Raw genomic sequence first — 14,753 nt, forward strand, 5'->3', positions numbered from 1 at the left:
CAGTGACATGCTCCAGGGATCAAACTCACCTTTCCAGAATTGTACAGAAAACAACTGAATCCTCTGATCCATGATCCTGGCCCTCATTCTGATAAAGGCACCCGTGCCCTGCCCAGAATTTGCCAACATCTGCTGCACCTGTACAGTGGCCTATCTCATGTGCCTAACTTCTTGCTGGAGCTCAGGTAAGGGGATAGGGTGGGTCTTGGAGACAAGATCTGTTAGTTCACTGAAATGCACCTACTTTCATATTAACATTTTGGATTTTACCTCTGGCTTAGAAATATACAACAGTGATGGGGAAGGAAGGAAGGAAGGAAGGAAGGAAGGAAGGAAGGAAGGAAGGAAGACAGAGAGAGAGAGAGGANAGGAAGGAAGGAAGGAAGGAAGGAAGGAAGGAAGGAAGGAAGGAAGGAAGGAAAAAAGAAGAGAGGGGGGAAGATAGGGACAAAAGGAGAGAGGGGGGAAGTTGCTATTATCCACAGCTCTTCCAACGCACTATGATTTAGACCTTTGCCCAGTGTTCTAAGACATGCTGAGCCCAATCACTATTGCAGTCTTGTTTATTATCCTATCTCTTTCCACATCTTTCCTCTCTCCATGCCACAATCACACCTTTGAACCCTGTAAGTGGATGCTATAAAGCTGCCTACCTTACCCTCTTCAATCTAACAGGTGGTTTTGTTGCAGATTTTTAGATTATGCTTTTCATAAGAAGCCCCAGGCCATATCCTGTGACTCGTGGCAGCCTGCAGGCCCTGAGGATCATCTAGGAATCCTGCTGCCCATTTGGGAGTTTGAAGCTCTTTGGATTCAGACACACTGGAATTACCCTGATCTCTACCTGGAAGCTTTAACAGGGGGTTCTCGAAGAAGCTTACACTGGGAGCCATCTCGAAGGCTCGCCTTAAGAAACAGAGCTAAGGACTAGGGAAACAGCCCGGGAGGACATGAGTTCAGACACCAAGCACTCATGCAAAAGCCAAACACGTAATCGCATGCCTGTAATCCCCATGGAGGAAAAGACAGGTGATCCCTAGGGCATGCTGACCACTGAGTCTAGCTCAGTGGGTTAGAGCTCCAGACTCAGTGAGAGATCTTGTCTCAAAAACTAATGTGGAAAATGATTGAGAAAGGCACCTCATGTTTTCCTCTAGCCTCCACACATGCATTTATATGTGTTTGTGTTCACATGTGCATTTAAGCATGTATGCATGTGCCACACACACACATGCACACATGCACACACACATGCATACACACATGCATTCATGCACATGTGTGAGATGTAGCCTGTAGGCCAGAAATGTGGGAGCAGCATGAAATCATGTGGTTGGGTCATTAAGATTCTTCATATGACCATTATGGCCTAGTCATCTAGGAAACTTGATAGAGGTTTCAGAGACTAGCAAACCATACAGTTCAGCTCTTACTGGAAACTTAAATAGGAGAAATGGTATTGACCTGTGGTGTGCTTTAAGAAGCATTGATTCTAGTGACTCCCCAAAGAATCCCCAATTTTCTGGGAAACAGCTAGACAGATGAATGAGAGATGCATACTGGGTCCAAACACTGCAGTGAATCTTGAGACAGCTGTTTTATTCAATATACCCCGAGGGTACTGTAAGAGGCGGCTACACAAAATAAAGATACCAGTGAGGTAGACAGGATTACAGAGCATGGTTTCCGTTAAATGCATCAAAGGAGGGCCACTTCCTAAAGCACGGTGTCTCCACTCCATATCTAACAGTCACAACAACAATTGTGAGTCTTCTCTATACACATCACTCATACACACACACACACACACAGACACACACACTTAAAGTTATTAAAGGAGACCACAAGCTCCAGAATCTCAGGTGTGGGGAGTCTGGCATATTTTAAAAAGTTAAATATACAATAGTTATTATTATGTCCAGGGGTTTATAGCAGTAAAATGTATTAATAACCTAATAGCTCACAATTTGGTAACTACTAATTATTGATAATGAATAAGGAGTAACTGCCTATCCTGGTTACCCTATAGTCAAATATATAGATATTTGATAAGATTAAGTGTGTTCAGAGTAAGAAGGCTGGGGGCTGTTCACAAGTATCAAAGTGGGGCTGCATATTTTGTTATATTTAACATCAGAAAGTTGTACATATGTTATATAGGAGCATCCTACATATACTTATTTTTTTGTATTTATTCTAAATGAAATGAGGTTGGGTTTTTTTTTTTAATTGCAGGTAATCTGGAGAAGAATGAAGAACACAATCTCCTTCTAACTCATTTCTGTAGACATTTACCCGGGTCACATTTGTTATGTTGAATATTTTTCTAGTTACAAATATATGCATTTATTTTCTTAAAAATATTAGAAGCATGGTAGCTATAGAGGCCTCCACCTAACCAGCTTTTATACTACATTTTATATCAGAAGTATTTTGCCATTTTACTATCCAAAAGGTGAATGTTAATGCCTGACATAATCTTATATGCCCTTGATAAGTCATATCTTTTATTATTTCTTGTTGTTTTCATATTTTGCTACTCCTAAAGCAAGAAAATAAACCTTAAGGCATCTTTATATTCTTTTCCTCAGGATAACTTTCTGAACATTGGATTTCTAGGGATGGAGGATCTGTATTATAATTATATACATATATACATATTCAAATCACCTTCAAGAACAGTTATTACAATTAACAAAACTTATAATATGGGATATTGCTCAGCTCCCTTGCAATCTCACCATCACTGAAAATCATCATTATTTTTAATCTTTGTCATTTTAATTGGTGAACTGCAGAGGCCCTTTGTTTCACTTTTTATTTGAATATTAGCTTGAATGCTTTTCATAAGTTAACCAACCATTAATATTTCTTCATTCATAAATTATCGACTTATGCCCTTTGGTCATTTCTGATTGGGCTGTTTATTCTAATTTGTGTTATCATACAGCAAAAATATTAATCTATTTAATATATTCTCACTTACAAGAATTACTCTGACTCCTTCTATCCTCTGAATTATTTTTGATATGCATGAACTGTAGAATATAAAAACAAAATCTAGGAATCACATTCCTACATTTTTTTTTTTACATATTTCCCACATAGAATTTTTTTCTACATAGGATATCTACATAAGTATTTGGTGCCACAGAAAAAAATTAATATTTATGTGTATCATCTTTTGGTTCTCTTCTTAAGCTATAAGTACATTTAAATATTTAATTCATCCAGGGGAAACTACAGAGGATGATGCACCTATTAATCTAACTATATTTTATACTTAAAAATTATTTATTATTTTACATGAGTATGCATGAGTATATGTGTGTGTACCACATGCATACAGGAACGTGAGGAGGCCAGAAAAGGGAACTAAATTCCCTGGAACTATAGTTACTGGCAGTTGTGAGCCACTGTGCTGAGAACTAGGTGCTGGGAACTAAACCCAGGTCCTCTGAAAGGACAGCAAGTACTCTTAACTGTTGAAACATCTCTCCAGCTCCTGCATTTTACTTTTAAAAGTGATATTTATGGGTCTATGACACAGCTAGTGATGTTAGATAATTGCTGAGAAAGCAGATTGATCCGATTAAAGCCCTGTCCCACCTCTTATTGGTTTATCAGCTTTTGGCAAGCATGATAAACCTCCCTGCCTGAGTTCCAAAATAGTGTCTGACACACAGTGTCAGTGAAGTGTTAGGAGTTGTATCTGTGCCCCATGGCTGCTACAGAAAAGCACCACATGCCAAGTGGCTTAAGCAAAAGGTCTTGCCTAGCAGTTCTGAGGTCAAAAGTTGGAAATGAATGGGTCATCAGTACTGGGTCCTTCTAGGGCTGTCAGCTCCAAGAGATTTGCTGCTGCTCTTGGTACTCCCTGGCTTACAGATACGCCTCTATGATCCCCAACTCCATCTTAGCAGGATATTCCTTCATGTATACATGTAGTATCTTTCCACTCCCTGCACCTACCCTTCTCCTTCTCATGGGACACCTGTCATACTAGATTGGAGTGCATCTCAGTGACCTGACTTTTGGCAGAGTTGGTACCTCAACATGCATTCTTTTGGGGGATATAATTTAATATATAACATCTCTTACATCTTTTCATGTGAGTTATGGGGCTCTCAGACAATGCTAACAGTGGTTTAATCAAGGTGCCCCTGTTCCGTTTATGGCAAATTGTAAAACAAGGTTTAGAGAATTATTTGTTGAGCATGGCAAGGCCTCATCTCATGATCCCTAGGGATATTAGTCTACTGGCTGGCTTTTAAGCCACAGTAAGAACTGGATCTTATCAAGTGACTTTTTGAGGTTATTGGATTATTCATATAGTAATTGTACAATTCCATTTTACCAATTCTATTGCAAGAAGGTATATTGTCCCTTTAACATAACACTAGCACAGACATGTGACTACTGTTCTTTTGTTCTATTTTGTTGCAGATGGCTGCATCCATCTTCATTCTTCAAAGGGTCCTAAACATTCTTGACAAATTTCACAACCAACACAACACAACATCGTCGTTGTTTTCTTGGAAAGGGGATTCATGGGTTCACCCTCGGCAGAGCCTTCATTCAGAGTATCTGCTAGAAGTGTAAGCCACAGGATGGTGACTTTCTACTTCATAACCTGCTCATTTCAATTTTATTCCCTTCTATATTATATTCTGGTCATAGTGCCTCATTTCAAGGAAGCATGGATGACAGGTTACCTATGCAAAAATGCCCCTTTCTTAGAAGCCAGAGTCCATGAAGCACACCAAGATAAGATTTTTAGTCTCCATGATTCTTGACTCCTTAGAATATGAGTTTTAAAGAACCAAACATATGTGCTTCTATACAATGGAAAAACACTTCCCAATAAAAATGGCTGGACTATTGATACACACACAGTAACAGAAACAGTTAACAAATGCTTTCTGGTCACTAGAAGTGAAAGCCAATGTGTTGTGGATGGATCCTGTGCTGTTTGTATACTAATTCTGCTCTGCTGGGAGGGGTTGAAGACAAGGAGTGAGTCATACTCAGGTGACTTCTTGTGAACCAATCCCCTCATGAATAAAGGAGCCAATCACTTGGTGAGTAGGCAGGACTTCCGGGTTGGACACAGGAAGAGAGGAAGCAGGAGAGAGCTAGACCCTTTTGGAATGGGGACAGCAGAGGGGTAAGATGTAGCTGCTAGAGCTTCCCAGTATCATGGTAAATCTGCAATCATTCGCCATTGGAGGAATCAGATTTTAATAAGGCTTACAAGATTAGGATGTTAGTTGTTGTGCTCAGTGATTGAGTTATCATTGTTTCTGAACTCAATTTGTGTTGCATTTTCCTTCATACGACGGCTTGTCTGAGTTCAAAAAAGGTACAGCAACAAAGTGTGGGTTTGCCAGATGTGCACCACAAAGGCTGTGGGAGATTTGAAGCACAGGTTTGGCATGGTAACAACCTACCAGAGGAAACTTAGCGAGCTGGGTAGAGAGATTTTGGAGTTCTGAGTCAGAGTCTTCACAAAATAAAAACAGGTTGGTCATTGCCCACCAGTGCATGGCCGGGGCAGAGGCACAAGTTCAGGAATGTGTGCCTGTTCTCATTTTTAAATATTTCCCACAAGGCCAATGGATAACAAAACACCAGCCTTCCTGCATCTGATTCTCTGTGCCTGTGAAAATGATGGGAAGGCACCAACATATCAGTGGTGAGCAGGAGCTGAAGGTAAGGAGAGGTTTTCTTACCTAAGTAATAGCACGAGGCAATCTGCTCAATAATGGGGGGAAAATCCTAATGACACCTAAGGGGTAAATGGATTGTGTATGAGTGAAAGATCAACCACAAGGTGATAATCACAGGTGCTTTTTACCTCCTTAGTATAAGTTTGAAACCTTAACATAAAGTTAAAAAAAAAAAAATCAAACACACAGAGCCACCTAATTTGTGTGAAACATGGCCCTAGGGCACCTTTCCCTCTCTAATTATCTGAACCCCTAGCCCTCCCTAAATGGCCTACTTCACAAATATGCAATCCCATGACTTAATAAACTGAGAGATAAAGGGGGGGAAAGAGATACAATTAAGGAAAAGAGGCAACCCAAACTTTGGCCATTGGAGTGAAATGGCTGTGCTAATATCTTTGTTAATGTCTCATGGTCAGAGGAAAGAGAAAACGGCTCCCAGAATTACCGCCTTTGCCATTTTAGGGCCTCTCTGGGAGGCTAGCTGCACTACACAATGTGCTTGGAAACCCGAGCTTCCATTACAAAGTCTGAGCTTATGGTTCAGCTTAGAGGCCCCTGCAGAAAGATCACTCAGTCTCTCGGAAAGAGTTCTCAAACCTGGCAGGGCTACAAGGAAGGGCTAGGGAGTCCCTGCCCTGACAGTAGTTGGCTTGGCTTGAAAGTCCTCTGTGAGCTGCATCCTAATGCACACAAAAGCTTTGTGTTGGTTTCCCAGCTTTGCCCTATGCCAGGGCAGGCTGTCCAGTGAAGCAACCTGCATCCATCTGCAGAGTGGACCAGACTCACCCATACACCCCAATCCAGAGAGCTCAGGGAATCGGAAGCAGCTGCCTTAATGGTATACCTCACAACATATCCATAGTCTTACTGTGGGAGACAGATGAATCGATGCTATTTGAAAAGGCATTACCAAAAGAAGGACTGAGAACTGTTAAATATCCAGCCAGTGAGACCACATTGTTTTCTGCCCTCCAATCAGTCCAGAATGAGAAAGAACTCCCTGGGGCTTGAGAACTTGAGTTGTGAGGCCTCTTTCACTGTTAAGCACTTCATTATTACAGAAAGTACCTCCAGAAATCAAAAAGCAGGTGACAGGTTCCTAGCTAAGTCAGAACATAGGGGCGGGACACGCAGAAGTGGTTAACTCTTTTCTATCTGCCTCCATTTTATCGACCGATGGTTCTCAACTTCCCTGAGACTGTGACCCTTTTTAATATAGTTTCTCATGTTGTGATGATGCCCAACCATAATGTTATCTCATTGCTACTTCAGGCTGTAACTTTGCTACTCTCATGAATCATAATGTAAATATCTGATATGTAGGAGATCAGATGTGTGACCCTCAAGGAGGTCTGGACCCAGAGGTTGAGAATACCTGTTATAAACAAAGGGCCTTCCACTGTTCCACCAAAGGGGAGCTGTCAAGGAGGAGCAGAGGACCTGTTCCTTTAACTGCGGCCACCGCAGCAGCCGCCACCGCCGCCACCCATTACCCTGGCTATACTCACTAGTGGTCACCGGGTCTCAGAGCATCTCGTCACTTCTACCATGTCTTTGCCCACCTAAGCCTGGACACCAGGGATCTCTCACCTGTTCTTGCCACCTTCCAGATACCATTTTCCTTCTAGCTCAGGCACAGCAAGAACCCAAATGGGCAGCATAAGGCCCATAGTGCTCTCCCTACCCTGGGGAGCAGTGTGAGTCATGAGTTCCAGTTGTTCTGTGCAGTCAGCAGAGAAGTCATCAGAGCTTAAGCTTCACTAAGGCCCCGTGTTCCTGATGGAGAAAGACTTCCAGCCCTGTGTGTTACAGGAAACAGCTCATTGCCTAGAACCATGTTCCCCACATGGATTACCCAAAACTATGAACAACCTTAGCTTACCTATGACAAGACCAAAGAGGTAGCTTGTAAATTCTCACCCTCAATGTAGCTGCACTAACCAGTGTAGACAAATCACCCCCAGTGTGACTGCGTCAGATAGGACGTGGGCTTTCTTCCTCTTCTGCAGAGCCTTCCCGGGACTGGCTGACCACCAAAGAACACTGCCAATCCCTTTACTTATCAGGCTACTTTTCCTTCCACTCACTCTGGGGTGCTGACTTTTGTATCCACATCACCCAAACACCTGGCAGAGACAGTAAAAGATGGAAAAGATCTCCTTTGGCTCACAGCTTCAGACATCTTAGCATGGACTCATCGTGGCAGAGAAGCCACGGTGAAGTTCCTGATGACAAGAGCATGTGGCAGAGGCTCCCAAACATCACCATGAACAAGGAAGCAGGAACAGTTAACAGAATGGGGACATTGGGCCTTGTCCTCAGAAGACTTAATGACTTGTCTCTACTAGCCAGCCCTCAGCACCCAAAGATTCCAAAGCCTCTCAAAATAGCATGACCAGCTCAAGAACAAACCTCAAAGCATCATCATGTGGAGGGGATTTCAGATACAAACCAACACACCCCAACCACACGGCTCTCCACACTCTAACCTCTTCCTACTTTCATAGTGTCTGCTTCCTAATGTGTTTTCTTGCTGCTGTGCACAGTTATAATTTTTACTCTGATAAGCAGTTCAGGATGAAGGGAGGCAAAGTCCCAGCCACCACTTTGGACTGCCATACCATTTACGAGGCCTGACCTACACTATCAGGATGGAGAGCACATATATAGGTGGAAGGCACTTATACACCCGTTTATCTTTCATCAGTTAGGACTCTAAAGGAAAGATGCTGAATTGAGCTGCCCTAAATGTTTAAACTAGTCCACCTCTCTCTGCAGCTTCCCTCCCACCCATAACTGCAGGAAAAGGCCCCTCTACGACAAGCTGCACCATCCATATAACTCCCTAAACATAAAACAGACCTTGCCCAGGGAAAGATATCCACTCCTCCGTCTCCGGCTAAGACCTGCCACCAGGAAACAGTGCAGCACTAAAAGTTTATATCTATGCCTTGAAACTCAACGCCAAACACTCCTGGAGCTCTGCTCTCTTTACAGGCTGTGAAAGCACCTGTCCAGCTTTTCAGGGCTGGGTCTCAATCAAGGAAACCACAAAGGGATGGCAGTGGGAAGACAAAGGGACTGTCTCTATCAGGACAGCTAACAGCAGCAAGGAAAGCAGGTGAAATAGATGTGCCCCAAGCTTTTCCTTCCCCAGCTTTCTTTTCCTTCTTGAGATCAAGGGTGCCCCATGCTTTTCCTTCCCCAAATTCCTCTTTCTTCCTGAGATCACTGCTTGGACCTTTGCCCCTGAACTGGAACGATGAGCTATAAGCAGCTGACCAAGCCTCTAGGATGAGGATGAGATAATGTTAATGTGTGGGCCCCGCCAGAGATGACAGTTGGGAAATGTGAAGGCCAGGTGGCCCAAGCCCTTCCGCTTAAATGTAAACAAACAAAAAAACGAGCTACATGTGCTTCGGATCTGGCAAGCAGTAGATGCCAGTCCATGAAACATCTTGCTGAATATATTAGGTGCCAACTGTAGACTTTATTTTGCAAATATTAGCTCATTAGATTGCTACTGCCCCCTGAAAAATACCATTTGAATTAAAGGCAAAGACTTAAAACTAAAACAGAATGGGACAAATCCCTGTAGTTAAGCAAGAAGGCCTTGGAACTTCCCCACCCACCCACTCACCCAGTCACCCATTCTATGAAGAGTATCGTCAGTGTCCACTGACTGTGTATTGATTTTGTTCTACTCATTCTTTTAGTCTAGCTCAATAGGCTCTGTATGTTTGTGTGTGTGTGTGTGTGTGTGTGTGTATACACATGCCTGTGGAGGTTAAAGGACAACATTAAGTATCATTCCTCAGGAACTATCTACTTTGTTATTTTGACACCGAGTCCCTCATTGGCCTAGAGCTAACCAAATAGGCTACACTGGCTGGTCAGCAAGTCCAGGGATCTGCCTGTTTCTGCCCTCTGCAGAGCTAGGAGTACAAGAGAGTGCCACCACACCCAGGGCTTTCTACGTGGGCCCTTCGTATTTAACTCAGATCCTTAAGCCTGTACAGCAAGCTTTACAGACTAAGCTATCTCCCAACCCAGGTTCAACAGATCTTATACACTGCATTGGGCTTAAGAATCACGCCACAAACAAACTTTTTCACAGAAGCCTTAAAGGATTTTCTGAGGGTAATTTTGACAATAAGCGATTCCCAGTGTGTTGATCTCAGAGGCCATTCCCTCCACAGGACTCTGGTCTGCTGTGGCAGAGCTTAGGACTAGGACATCACACAAGGCCAGCCTGGGGCCGCAGCATGGAGAAAGGGCTAGGTGCACAACAATATTCACAAAGGGGCTCTAGGGTTATCATGGTCATAGTGATTTTGGTTTGAACAAGGTGAATGAGGTGAGTCAGAAACAGGGGGGGGGGGAACCATAAGTGTATTGTAGATCCTAACTATGAAAGAGTCCCCAGCATGATGCCCACGATGGTCAAATCATGAAAGGAGCAGGCTAAATGGCCAGGTCGGGCACAACGGATCACATGCCCTATGGTTCCTTTTATATAAAATGGTAGCGATGGGAAAACTATAGTATCAAAAAAGTGGAGAATTTGCTGCCTGGGGAAGTTGGTGGGGAGGGAAGCGAGATGGAAGTAGAGAACAGGAAAGAAGAGAAGAGAGATTTTTTTAGGTTAAGGGAATAATTCTACATATAAATGTCACAGGGTTACACGGTTCTGTGGCATAGCCAAGTATTGCCATGTTGTGTATTTTAACATGACGAACTAGAAGCAATATATTGATGCATTTTCAAAGGGGTGAGAGAGACATATGCATCCGAATGATTTGCGGCCCCTCATCCAAACAAAAGGCTACTGTGCAAGTCGGTTCTGAAGAATACACAGAACAGAGATGCAGTCTTGCTTTCAAATGTTTCCCTTTGCATTCTCGGGAAGAGAGAGAGGGAGAAGCTACTGCAACTGCGCTGCACATCTGAGTCCCTCCTTTCAGACCGGGTCCTAATCAGTGCAGAGAACTGGGTAACAAATAAGACCAAGAGGGTTTAATTAAACTGAGCAATCATTAAACTGGATTTAAGAGTGCCTGTGTTTGCAAAACAACAAAATATTTACAGACATTTTCCTCATCCCCTTCATTAGCTTCAGACTCCGCAGGAAATATGGAGGTTGGGAGCAGGTCCTAATGAGATCCTGTGAATTTTAACTACTGAGGTTACCGTGGCAAGAAGACAGCACAGAAAAACGCCTGTGATGGAGCAGTGAGCAGGAGAGCAGGGTACCAAACAAGCTAGAACTAGGCTTTCAGGTCAGCTTTCTTCTTCTTTTTTTTTCAATTTAAGAAAGAAAGAAAAAACTATATGCATATTAATGAAGTAAAGTGGAGTGCAGGGTTCTGAACAGCAAAACATTAAGCCAGCGATTGTGCAGAGCAGGCGTGGTTAGAAGAATTTTTTTTTAATCTCTGTTATCCAAGATTTGTTCAAACATGGTTTTGTTACCTTACTTTCTTTCAGAGCGGATGTTGATTTAGATGTGTCAAGGTCAGTCATACTATTATCCTTTTGCTATTCCTGAGAACAAAGGGGGAAAAAAAGACCAACCTGAAGTTTCTGTGCCCTTAGTGTCCATTATACCTGCTCTCCAGGTTCTCAGATAAAACAGGAGAGTGAACTGTTTCTTTCAAGGTTATCTATGACCTCTGGCTGAATCCTAAGGTCAGAACTCAGTCTCCACCACACTGACTCAATGGGCAGTGTGGCTGGAGTTGGTACCCCTACCCCCATCCCCAGGGGTTTCAGCCATGCTATTTCCTTGTTCCTCCTCCAGTCTACAGCTCACACTGCTGAGCCCCCATCACTGGACTCTTCTACTGAGCTCAGGACTCAGTCCTCTCTTCTCTACATTCAACTAGAGGACTGCATCCAAGCCCATGGAATAATACCCATACAAGGACCATAACTGACAGGTCTTTATTATAAACCTCCACTAAACTCAGATTGGTCTCTCTACCTAACTAATATACCCACACAACTGTGTAACAAACACCTTGGTTCTTGCCTCATACATAAAGGTAATGGTTTCAACCTTCTTCCCAGCCTGCTCCTGTGTACCTTCCCTCACTGTCTCAGTCTCCCTGGAAGGTTCCCTTAGCCTTCCTTTGTATCAACAGTGGGTGCTCCATGTAGTCCTCTGCAGTAACACACCTTGAAGGAGAAGACTGTTGCCTGCAGGAGCCTGGATGTGAGAGTCGGGATGACTCCCTGGCTGCCACTGTGCACGCCAGGATCAAAGCCCTGCATAGCTTCACTGAGGCCGTTCAAACACTACAGCACTTAATGCCTTCAGCCCTTACCATTGTAGATGGGAGTAAACTACCTTGGCCTTATGCAATCCTCACCCTTGGAAGTAAACTTGAGCCGTCAAGCTTCCCTCCAGGAAGACTTCTCTAACAAACACTCCCATCCTAAGCTGCATCTGTGTCCACCCCTGTAATCCCCAGTGCCTTACCTACCTTGTGAAATGACAAACAGTCCATTTCTGTAGACAGAAAGGACTCCACCATAGTGTCAGGGGAGCCCCCCAACTGTCTTTTCTGCCCTGTAACCATAGCTGCTGATATCAGTCATGTATCTAAAGTATGACTGTAAAGGCCAGTCCTACCTATAGCATGTTCTACCACAGCACCTGGAGATGCTAACTGAAATCAAGAACATTAAAGGTCACCACTAGGGATCTCTGTTCACAGACAATACAAATGAACAAAGTCACGGGCTGGGAAATACAGAGGGTTAGGATTCTCAACAAAATGAAAAGTACAGACCCTATCGCAGGCATGCTGTGATGGTGGTTAAAGAACACTAGCTACTCAGAACAGAACATTTTTGTGCCTCAAGCTGGATTTGACGCCCATGGCTTTGCAATATCTGAATCAAATGACATAGAAAGCTCTTAAATGTGCAAGACCTCAGGGATGAAAACTGACCGAAGGCTTCCAGACAGTGGGAAATGCCTGCACAGAACTTGCCAGGTGACAGATGGCTACACAACGCCCATACGGCACCACCTAGGTGACAACACACTTCTCATATGGATCTTCCCAGTCACCTGAATAATAGTCCCCAAGAGGCAGGTCCATTATCACTGCAATTCTGCCTTTGAGAAAAATCTAGAGCCTAGGAAAGTCAGATGACTGAACAAGGTCACTCAATTAAATTCAAAAGACCTGGGAGCCTCTGGAATTAATCCTAGCATTCCCACAGACACTTGTGGGCATGTCTAGGGTACCATGTCTTGGTAGAGAGCGTCTGATGTCATCAGCATCCCATCAGCTTCAAGCTAAACTGGGTACTCTGAATAAAATATCTAGACTCACATAAGAATTTCCTGACCACTTTAATATTTGCATTTTATATTACTCCCTCCCCTTCCCTCTCCCTCCCCTTCCTCCACTCCCTCCTCTTCCTCCCCTCCTCTTTTTCCTCCTCCTCCTCCTCTTCCTCCTCCTCCTCCTCTTCCTCCTCCTCCTTCTCCTCCTTCTTTTTCTTCTTCTTCTTCCAATTACAGTCTACATCATGAATGTCCAGAGATCTCTGGACATTATGCTACACACAGCCAGCAAAGGAAGGCCATGACACCTGTATGTAAAACAGTCTTCTACCCTGGTAATAAAAGCAGAGATGTAGCCATGGTCTGGTGAACAGGCAATACAATGCTTGCCAGCATCCAAGGCTGCACCTGAGATCCCCTGGGAACAAAAACAACTTGATTCCAAAAGTACAAATGTAGAAGCAAAATAGACAAAATGGAGCCCGAGTAGGCTAAAACCCACACAAGCATTCAAGCTCTTTGCCCTGAGGGCTTAAGTACAAGTGAAATCATTTTGACATTGCCAAGGCAAAGAGAGCTGAGGTTACACAGAATGGCTCAAATGTACACAGACCATCACAGCTGGAAATGGCTGGGCCTTAGAGCAGTTCCCTAAAATAGCTGTAGTAACTTCACTACACAGCAAAGAGAAAGTGGCTCAAAAAAGTTCCTGTGAGTGTGTGGCACTAAACAGAGTGTTTTAGTTAGGGTTTTACTGCTGTGAACAGACACCATGACCAAGGCAAGTCTTATAAAAAACAACATTTAATGGGGCTGGCTTACAAGTTCAGAAGTTCAGTCCATTATCATCAAGGTGGGAGCATGGCAGCAGCCAGGCAGGCATGGCACAGGAGGAGCTGAGAGTTCTATGTCTTCATCCAAAGGCTGCTAGTGGAAGACTGACTTCCAGGCAACTAGGATGAGGATCTTATGCCCACACCCACAGTGACACACCCATTCCAACCAGGTCGCACCTATTCCAACAAGGCCACACCTCCAGATGGTGCCACTCCCTGGTCCAAGGATATACAAACCATCACACAGAGATTTGGACATAAAAGGGTTTTGGTTGATAAGTCTGTGTGCACAAGACTTCATCCATGGTATTCACACTTTATTGGTTATATAAGTTACCTTAGAACTTGTTGCATGCAGATGGATTCCTGGGCCTGGCACTGGGGACTCTGAGTCGGTACTACAGGGATGGGCCCCAAGCATGCACACTGGTAGAGTACCCCCAAGGTACATCCAGTGCTGGAGTTTCATGTCCATCACATAAGAATCACAGGAGGTGTGGCATGTTTTGCAGAACAAAGACACCTTCCAAAATGGAAATCTAAAGCTGCCAGCCATGAAGTGTTGAAGTAGGCAAAACTCTTTCTACAGAAGTTCTGGCTGAGCAAAACTCTCTTGGGCCTCTTGTGTAAGCTCTGTGATATGTTAGTGCCATTTACACTAATATTTAGTAGATATGAAGTGTGTGTGTGTGTGTGTGTGTGTGCATGGATGCACTCGTTTGACATGTTTGTACATGCACATTGAGGTAAAAGGTAAATCTCATGTATTTCTCGGGAGTTACACTCCAGTTGTTTGAAACAGCCTCTCCCATTGGGACTCTGGTTTACCAGTTCAACTCAAGTTGGTGGATAGCCAGCCTTAGAAATCCACCTAGCTTAACCCTC

The 14,753-nt window shown here is 43.7% G+C and overlaps 1 protein-coding gene and 1 long non-coding RNA gene across 12 annotated transcripts in view; one reads left to right on the forward strand and one right to left on the reverse strand.

Annotated features, from left to right (window-relative positions):
• Positions 1 to 14,753, reverse strand: part of Ptprt (protein tyrosine phosphatase receptor type T) — a 1,083,833-nt gene that overhangs the window by 817,968 nt on the left and 251,112 nt on the right. The window lies entirely within an intron of this gene.
• On the forward strand, positions 5,142 to 8,236 carry LOC110290360. The gene is made up of 3 exons (XR_002377428.1): positions 5,142 to 5,167; positions 5,612 to 5,712; positions 7,742 to 8,236. It is a non-coding gene; the product is annotated as an uncharacterized LOC110290360 (long non-coding RNA).

This window comes from Mus caroli, chromosome 2 (genome assembly GCF_900094665.2).
Source record: "Mus caroli chromosome 2, CAROLI_EIJ_v1.1, whole genome shotgun sequence".
NCBI lineage: Eukaryota > Metazoa > Chordata > Mammalia > Rodentia > Muridae > Mus > Mus caroli.